Below are 8918 nucleotides of genomic sequence, written 5' to 3'. Positions count from 1 at the left end.
GCACCTCATATTTGGCCACTTGCCTTTTTCTTTCGATCCCGTGCAGCCTCTCAAACGGTGATACCGCTGCTGCTAAATGGGACCCGCATGTCATCCTCTATGTACACTCAAGTTTCTTTTCTTGAATTATTTTTGGCTCCTGATATTTGGTCACTTGCCTTTTTCTTTCGATCTCATGCCACGTTTGAAACGTTGAGGAACCTGCTGGCTCATGGGACCCGCATGTCATCCTCTATGTGCTATAAAAGTTTATTTTCTTGGGTTTTTTTTCACCCTCTGATTTTTGGCTATTTCCTTTTTCTTTTGATCCCCTGCCGCCTTGGAAACGTTGAGTAAGCTGCTGACTCATGGGACCCGCATGTCATCCTCTATGTACAATCAACTTTCTTTTTCTTTTGATCTCAAGCCGCATTTGAAACGTTGAGACCGTCGCTAATTGGGACCCGCATGTCATCCTCTATGTACAATAAAGTTTTTCTTGGATTATCTTTGGCTCCTGATATTTTGTCACTTGCCTTTTTCTTTCGATCTCATGCCGCCTTTGAAACGTTGAGTAAGCTGCTGGCTCATGGGTCCCGCATGTCATCCTCTACGAACAATAAAAGTTTCCCTTCTTGGAGTTATTTTTGACCCCTAATTTCTGGCTATTTGCCTTTTTCTTTTGATCTCCTGCCCCCTTTGAAACGATGAGGACGCTGTTGGCAGGTCGGTCCCACATGTCATCCTCTGTGAACAATAAAAGTTTCCTTTGATGGATTTATTTTGAACCCCTAATTAATTTCTGGATATTTCCTTTTTTTTCCTTTGATCCCCTGCCGCCTTGGAATCGTTGAGGATGCTGCTGCCTCATGGGTCCCGCATGTCATCCTCTCAGAACGGTAAATGTTTCTTTTATTGGATTTTGATTACCAAATGATTTTTGGCTTATATTTTATTTCGATCTCCTGCCGCCTTTAAAACGTTGAGGACGCTGCTGGCTCACGGGTCCCACATGTCAGCCTCTATGAACAATAAACGCTGAGGATGCTGCTGCCTCATGGGTCCCGCATGTCATCCTCTTTGAACGAAATGTTTCTTTTCTTGGATTTTTTACCAACATATTTTTGGTTTATTTTTTCTTTCCATCCCCTGCCGCCTTTAAAACGTTGACGACGTTGCTGGCTCATGGGTCCCCGATGTCAGTCTCCCCGTACAAGAAACATGTGATATCTTGATTATTTTGCAGACAATAAACAGTACATTGCGCTCTGAGCTATTTCAAACGGATAAACTAAATCTTTATTTTTACATAAACAAACTTATATGTTGAATCTCCTTGTTTTTTTGTTTTTGCGAAGCATAGGACTTTCCTGTTTTTTTAGAAAATTCCGAACTTTCCGGTTTTGGAGTGGGCTGAAATTGTTCGAGTCAAAAGGCCAAGCAGGATAGTTCGAAGGCCCAGATGTCCAGATGCAGCCCAATTGAAATCTTTCTTCTTCGATTTTTTTCACCCCCGATTTACGGCTACTTCATTTTTCTTTTGGTCCCGTGCGCCTTGGAAACGTTGAGACCGTCGCAAAATGGGACCCGCATGTCATCCTCTATGTACAATAAAATTTCTTTTCTTGGATTATTTTTGGCTCCTGATATTTGATCACTTGCCTTTTTCTTTCGATCCCGTGCAGCCTCTCAAACGGTGATACCGCTGCTGCTAAATGGGACCCGCATGTCATCCTCTATGTACACTCAAGTTTCTTTTCTTGAATTATTTTTGGCTCCTGATATTTGGTCACTTGCCTTTTTCTTTCGATCTCATGCCACGTTTGAAACGTTGAGGAACCTGCTGGCTCATGGGACCCGCATGTCATCCTCTATGTGCTATAAAAGTTTATTTTCTTGGGTTTTTTTTCACCCTATGGTTTTTGGCTATTTCCTTTTCCTTTTGATCCCCTGCCGCCTTGGAAACGTTGAGTAAGCTGCTGACTCATGGGACCCGCATGTCATCCTCTATGTACAATCAACTTTCTTTTCTTTTGATCTCAAGCCGCATTTGAAACGTTGAGACCGCTGCTGCTAATTGGGACCCGCATGTCATCCTCTATGTACAATAAAGTTTCTTTTCTTGGATTATCTTTGGCTCCTGATATTTTGCCACTTGCCTTTTTCTTTCGATCTCATGCCGCCTTTGAAATGTTGAGTAAGCTGCTGGCTCATGGGTCCCGCATGTCATCCTCTATGAACAATAAAAGTTTCCTTTCTTGGAGTTATTTTTGACCCCTAATTTCTGGCTATTTGCCTTTTTCTTTTGATCTCCTGCCCCATTTGAAACGATGAGGACGTCATATGGCAGGTCGGTCCCACATGTCATCCTCGTGAACAATAAAAGTTTCCTTTGATGGATTTATTTTGAACCCCTAATTAATTTCTGGATATTTCCTTTTTTTCCTTTGATCCCCTGCCGCCTTGGAATCGTTGAGGATGCTGCTGCCTCATGGGTCCCGCATGTCATCCTCTCAGAACGGTAAATGTTTCTTTTATTGGATTTTGTTTACCAAATGATTTTTGGCTTATATTTTATTTCGATCTCCTGCCGCCTTTAAAACGTTGAGGACGCCGCCGGCTCACGGTCCCACATGTCAGCCTCTATGAACAATAAACGCTGAGGATGCTGCTGCCTCATGGGTCCCGCATGTCATCCTCTTTGAACGAAATGTTTCTTTTCTTGGATTTTTTACCAACATATTTTTGGTTTATTTTTTCTTTCCATCCCCTGCCGCCTTTAAAATGTTGATGACGCTGCTGGCTCATGGGTCCCCGATGTCAGTCTCCCCGTACAAGAAACATGTGATATCTTGATTATTTTGCATACAATAAACAGTGTATTGCGCTCTGAGCTATTTCAAACGGATAAATTAAATCTTTATTTTTACATAAACAAACTTATATGTTGAATCTCCTTGTTTTTTGTTTTGGCGAAGCATAGGTCTTTCCTGTTTTTTTAGAAAATTCCGAACTTTCCTGTTTTGGAGTGGGCTGAAATTGTACGAGTCAAAAGGCCAAGCAGGATAGTTCGAAGGCCCAGATGTCCAAATGCAGCCCAATTCAGATCTTTCTTCTTCGATTTTTTTCACCCCCTGATTTCTGGCTACTTCATTTTTCTTTTGGTCCTGTGCCGCCTTGGAAACGTTGAGACCGCTGCTGCAAAATGGGACCCGCATGTCATCCTCTATGTACAATAAAATTTCTTTTCTTGGATTATTTTTGGCTCCTGATATTTGGTCACTTGCCTTTTTCTTTCGATCCCGTGCAGCCTCTCAAACGGTGATACCGCCGCTAAATGGGGCCCGCATGTCATCCTCTATGTACAATCAAGTTTCTTTTCTTGAATTATTTTTGGCTCCTGATATTTGGTCACTTGCATTTTTCTTTCGATCTCATGCCACGTTGAGGACCCTGCAGGCTCATGGGACCCGCATGTCATCCTCTATGTACTATAAAACTTTCTTTTCTTGGATTCTTTTTGGCACCTCATATTTGGTCACTTGCCTTTTTCTTTCGATCCCCTGCCGCTTCTCAAACGGTGATACCATTCGCTAATTGGGGCCCGCATGTCATCCTCTATGTACAATCAAGTTTATTTTCTTGAATTATTTTTGGCTCCTGGTATTTGGTCACTTGCCTTTTTCTTTCGATCTCATGCCACGTTGAGGACCCTGCTGGCTCATGGGACCCGCATGTCATCCTCTATGTGCTATAAAAGTTTATTTTCTTGGGTTTTTTTCACCCTCTGATTTTTGGCTATTTCCTTTTCCTTTTGATCCCCTGCCGCCTTGGAAACGTTGAGTAAGCTGCTGACTCATGGGACCCGCATGTCATCCTCTATGTACAATCAAGTTTCTTTTCTTGAATTATTTTTGGATCCTGATATTTGGTCGCTTGCCTTTTTCTTTCGATCTCATGCCACGTTTGAAACGTTGAGTAAGTTGCGGACTCATGGGACCCGCATGCCATCCTAATTTCTGGAGTTTTTTTTACCCCCTAATTTCTGGCTACTCTTTTTCTTTTGATCTCAAGCCGCATTTGAAACGTTGACACCGCTGCTGCAAAATGGGACCCGCATGTCATCTTTTATGTACAATAAAGTTTCTTTTCTTGGATTATTTTTGGCTCCTGATATTTGGTCTCTTGTCCTTTTCTTTCGATCTCATTCCGCCTTTGAAACGCTGAGGAAGCTGCTAGCGCATGGGTCCCGCATGTCATCCTCTATGAACAATAAAAGTTTCCTTTCTTGGATTTATTTTTGACCGCTAATTTCTGGCTACTTCCTTTTACTTTTGATCCCCTGCCGCCTTGGAAACGTTGAGTAAGCTGCTGACACAAGGGGCCCGCATGTCATCCTCTATGTACAATCAACTTGCAAGCTCTTGGAGCGAAAGAGCTTGTATAAGTGGGACCCATATGCCATCCTCTATGTACAATAAAAGTTTCTTTTCTTGGATTATTTTTTGCTCCTGATATTTGGTCACTTTCCTTTTTCTTTCGATCTCATGCCGCCTCTGAAAAGTTGAGTAAGGTGCTGGCTCATGGGACCCGCATGTCATCCTCTATGTACAATAAAGTTTCTTTTCTTAGATTTTTTTACCCCCTGATTTTTGGTCACTTGCCTTTTTCTTTCGATCATATGCCGCCTTTGAAATTGAGGTCGCAGGTGGCTCAAGGGTCCCACATGTCAGCATCTATGAACAATAAACCATTCCTTTGTTGGATTTATTTTTTACCCCTAATTTTCTGGCTATTTGCCTTTTTCTTTTGATCCCCCGCCCCTTTGAAACGTCATTGGCAGGTCGGTCCCACATGTCATCCTCTATGAAGAATAAAAGTTTCCTTTTTTGGATTTATTTTTGACCCCTAATTTCTGGCTATTAGCCTTTTTCTTCTGATCCCTGCCGACTTCGAAATGATGAGGATGCTGCTGGCAGATCGGTCCCACATGTCAGCCTCTATGAACTATAAATGTTTCCTTTCTAGGATTTATTTTTTACCCCTATTTTCGGGCTACTTGCCTTTTTCTTTGAAACGTTGAGGACGCTACTGTCTCATGGGTCCCACATGGCATCCTCTCTGAACGATAAACCTTCATTTCTTGTTAACGATAGGTTTATCAGTATTATTTTTGCAGACTAATACAAGCTCTTTCGCTCCAAGATCTTGCAAGTTGATAGATTAAATCATGGAATTATCAGGATATGTTTTAAATTTCAAATCCACTTTATGAATTTTTAAAAATACCGTTATCCATGTGGATATGGAGCGATCAAGGATTTTCATATTGTGCATGAGCAGTTTCAAAAATTGGAACCCAATAATTCAAAATAAATAAAAACAACTTTTATGTAGAATCTCCGTGTTTTTTTTTGCCAATCATAGGATCTGTGTTTCATTATAAAAGGGCCGAAATTGCATGAGCAGAAAGGCCCATTTGTGGTTATTGGGCTTCGACAGCCGGAGCAAGTAGACCGATAACAATTACCATGTAGATGTTCGTTGGCAACCCAAAAGTAGAATATTGGGCCCAACAGGGGAAGGTTGAACAGTACTTTTTCTATTGGGAAGGTGGTACATGGGGTTATCCTGACAAAAAGAAATGGAACATGGGTTACTGAAGGTTGCCCATTTGTGCCCAATATGTTTGTCAGCAGGAGCTTTACCTTCCGCCGCCGCCATGGTCGAGCTAGCGGTACGGCGGCGTCTCGAGCTCGGGGTAGCGCAGCGTCCGCGCGCGCCCCAAATTAAGGTACCTATTAAGCGGAGATACGTACCGGCGATGAGCACATCGGCCTCGCGACGGCACCTACGATAGGCTCGGATGGCCTTGGGGCATTTACCCCTAGCCTCTTCCATGCTCAAGTTTTAGAAATGTTTCTGGCTCTGTTCAACACTGGATCAAATTTGTCAACATGACCATTTTTATGGAGTAGCAACGAGTTGAATCTCTCAAAACTCTTTAAGTTCTGCAATATAACGACTAATTGGGACTACCTTATACAAAATGATTACATATCCTTATTTTGGAAGCAAGCAATCACACACTTATAGTTTGCTAGTCAGCTGCACGTAACGTTAAAAATCGGCAATTATAATGAATAAACCTGTAATGCATTAAGGAGCATCAAATTTGACAAATCAAACCACGTCTTACTGAAAATTGACATGTCTTTCTCATGCAGAAATTAAAATTATCCATGCATGTGCGTTTATACAGGTTAAGTTTTGCACGTATTATTTTTTCTACTAACTTTTCTGACTACCTTCAAAGCTCCAATCCTTCTTCATCATCTTTGTTGTACCGCACTGATGCAAGTGAATGCGAGCTGCTCGCCAGACGCGACTTCATGTCCGATATGTGTACATGTACTATGCCTTCTCCATCTAGTGCTAGTTACGCCTCTGTGCTAATTAATTCTATCCCAGTGCCTACATCCAGCACAAACTTCTGTCATTGCAGCTGTGACTCACCTCGATCATTGGAGCCCAATCACAAGAGCGAGCTTGATCAGTCGTCTCAACCAGAGAGGCATGTGTCTCATGGTTAGCTATCTACAACTTGCCGTCTTACTAAAACCGTGCCTATCATAGAGATCACCTCGCTGGTGTAGCAATGGCTGCAAGTAGCTGCTATGGGGATAAGGAAGAAAAGATTTAAAAAATGGGGTGGGGCCAACAAGCAGGAAAGCTATCTATAGCTTTATGGATGTTTCTGGAATTGGGTAGAAAATAGTAGATGACACTGTAGCAGCGAATCCCGTAGACCAAGGCCGTTGGATGATGTCTAATGAACAGAATCGTGTTCAAGAAAAACGGCAGAACAAAATAGGCAAAATTAGCTTGAATTTTGATAATAAATCTTGGGCATTTTCCCTCGAACATGATGTACTACTACTACTGTACTCAACTTTGGGTAGTCTCTGGACTAGTCTCCCTCGTCCACCAATTATTATTATTATATTATATATACTACTGCGGAAAGTTGAGGGGAGTCCCTAGTCCCGAGCACTTCGCCCACTTCCCCTGGCCTCATCCCAGAGATCTCACACCAACCACCTCACCGTCGACTAGCCGCCGCCCACACCCCTCCGAAGAATCCCCAATGGCGGCGACGCCCCTACTAGAGCGCTCCTCACGCGAGCGCATCATCGAGTCTGGCCCACATGTCTTCCGTGCCTGCCGTGTGTCGGCAAGCACGACCGACTTCTCTGTCGGCGAGCCGCCGGCCGTGGGCGAGGGCGAGGCGTCCCCGTACACTATGACAGTGCACATCTTCTTCTCGAGGACGTACGAGCTCAGGAGGATGGCCGGCCCCCTCCCTGCCCCACTGGATGAGGACGATATCGCCACTACACCCTGCGAAGAGGTGGTGCTGGATCTTGGCTTGCCTCCGAGGGAGCTGCGTAGTGGGGGCTATGTCGTGCGAACTATGCGCGAGATTCTTGCCCGTGTATGGCTGCTCAAGAACCTGAACCTCACGGAGGAGGAGTGGGACATCATCATGCCTTACGATGTTATGCACCTGATGTGGCAGCAGGCGTGTCGTCGGGTCGGTGGCCTCCACTTCGACCTCACCCTTAGGGTGGACCACCGGCTCATCGTCAACTTGCCGGCGCTGCAAGACAGTTGGGTCCTAGTTGCGCCGGAGGACGGCCACTGCAGCATATGCATGCAGGGGCTGTCGCGGCGCACAACGGTGCGTCTCCGGGGATGCAAACACCCGTTCCATATGAAGTGCACCTTCTCCTGGTTTGTAACGAACGCCAGCTGCCCTATCTGCCGCGATAAAGTGCTGACCCATCTTATTTTCTATTTGTAGCATAGTATGAATAAAAACCCTGTATGATAGGGATGCCATGCCAACTTTAATCCTATGTCAAGAGAAATTCTATTTGATTGTGGTTATAAGATATTTTGCATTAGTTTGATCTATTATTATTCTATTTTCCTATGGGATATGACCCTATGAATCAAACAGCCTGGGATTACTTCCACACAATTAAGTTTGACCAACTTTTAGTAGGACAACAAACATAAATAATTAGTCATCATGGGATTACAATCCAACAGATAATTGTCTTCAGGACTCATACATTTTCCAAATAGAAAAATCAAAACAAATCATGGTTCTTCATCTCACAGCATGATACAGAGACAAGAGTCTAATCATCATCATCATCATCATCATCACCTCCGTCTTCATTCTGATATTCGTGCATGGTCTCATCCTGCTCGTCGTGTCCATTCTCCTCCTGAGATTCACCAGGTAGCTTCAGTTTATCCATCTCTTTGTCGACTATACTAACCTCAACAGTGAAATCTACTTCTCCATCATGTGCAGGGATACCTGTATCCAACGAGGTTTCATCAATGTCAGCAACTTTAGTTTGCCTAGAACCAGCGAAATCATCTTGCTGGGCACCAATTATTGGATCCGCATTCTCATCCAAATCATATATGTTCCTTGCCACAAACTTTTGCACATACTGCCATCCTTTTCTAGATCTGTCTTCCAAGAAAAGTACCTTGGCTGCTTGAGGTACCAAAATATAAGGATCATCCTTGTACCACTGAGCAGTAGTATTGACTGATATGAAATACCCATCATTTCTGGCACCTTTGCCCTTGTTTGGATCTTGGTCGTACCAGTAACACTTAAATAGAACCACAGATCGGACAGTAACCTTATCACTATAGAACAACTGAATAACCTCTTCTATGTGACCATAATGGTCAAATGACTCTGATCTCTTCTTTCTGGTTGTCAAGTGATCTCCACTGGTTATGATGCCACTATTTCGTGTCTTCAAATGTTGTTCACACTCATAGGAGCTGTAATGGACACCATTGGCATTGCAAGCTACAGCTGCCAACACCCTCTTATCTGGACCACG

Source organism: Lolium perenne, chromosome 4 (assembly GCF_019359855.2).
Source record: "Lolium perenne isolate Kyuss_39 chromosome 4, Kyuss_2.0, whole genome shotgun sequence".
In the NCBI taxonomy this organism is placed as follows: domain Eukaryota; kingdom Viridiplantae; phylum Streptophyta; class Magnoliopsida; order Poales; family Poaceae; genus Lolium; species Lolium perenne.
This window is presented reverse-complemented; position numbering follows the sequence as displayed.